Source organism: Orycteropus afer, unplaced genomic scaffold (assembly GCF_000298275.1).
Source record: "Orycteropus afer afer isolate SDZICR_OR568_19922 unplaced genomic scaffold, OryAfe1.0 scaffold00019, whole genome shotgun sequence".
NCBI classification, from domain to species: domain Eukaryota; kingdom Metazoa; phylum Chordata; class Mammalia; order Tubulidentata; family Orycteropodidae; genus Orycteropus; species Orycteropus afer.
This window is the reverse complement of record NW_006921606.1, coordinates 21,608,964-21,610,328: the sequence shown is the minus strand read 5'-3', so window position 1 is coordinate 21,610,328 and position 1,365 is coordinate 21,608,964.

Here is a 1,365-nt window from a genome sequence, read left to right as displayed (position 1 = left end):
ATGATAGGTCTCTCCTCATCCAAAGCAAAGAAGAATGAAGAGAACCAAAAATTCATGGAAACAATTAGTCCTAGCGACTGGTACACCATCCGATCTGCAGCCTATACGACTATGAGACCAGAAGAACTAGATGGTGCCCGGCTACCAGTGCCAACCATTTGGAAGAGGTAGGAGGTAGAACAATGTTTTGTGTAGTATGTTCTGCCAATTGAGCTTGATGTCCTCTGTGACTATGGTCCCAAACCCACAGGTTCAAATATTCAATCCTTCTGGGTAGCTGGCTGTGACCAACCAGTGACTACAACCTTGCCCCTTGTCAGCTCCACTATACACCTGGGAATTCAGATCATACACACACACTTATAGGACCATTGTCTGCCAACCCTATACATGTTCTTGGGTATACTCCCTGCTTCATAGACATACCTACTAGTACAGCCTGTCCACCCATCTATCCACCCGTATGCCCATGTTTGCCTTCACTGACAACACAGTACTATATGGGCAAAAGGGTTTATCTTTGTTTTCTGTACCTCCCATGTATGTACTTCTCTATGTCTTTCTCTTCCTCAATGCCACCATATTGATCACTCATATTTGGTACATTGCCCTTCTCTTCACCCAAATCAATACTTATCTCTATCTATCTAACAGTGTTCCCTCCCCTCCCCTTCCCTCCCACACCTGGTAACCAACAAAAAAAAATTTCCTCCATAGATAAACGTATCCTTGACTTTTACAATAATAGACTAATACAATATTTGTCCTTTTGTGATTGACTTATTTCACTCAGCATGATGTCTTCCAAGTTAATCCACATTATGCAGTATTTGGCAGATTCTACATTATTCTTTAGCATTGCACAGTATTCCATTGTGTGTATGTACCATAGTTGGGTTATCCATTCCTCAGATGATGGACACCTAGGTGGTTTCCATCTTTTGGCTATTGTAAATTGTGCCACGATGAACATGGGTGTGCATATGTTTGTTATTGTCCTGGCTCTCACTTCTTTAGGATACATACCTAGTAATGGAATGCCTGGGTCAATTATTTCTAATTCCACTTTTGAAGGAATCTCCATACTGCTTTCCACAGTGGCTGTACCATTTTACAGTCTCACCAGCAGTGTATGAGAGTCCCAACCTCTCCACATCCTTGCCAGCATTTGTTATTTTCTGTCTTGATGAACTTTGCTGCTAGTGCTGGTGCAAGATGGTATCTCATTATTGTTTTGATTTGCATTTATCTAATAGCTAATGATGGTGAGCATTTCTTCATATGTTTGTTGGCCACTTGAATATCCTCCTTGGTGAAGTGTCTATTCATGTCTTCTGCCCATTTTTTAATTGGATTGTTTGTCTT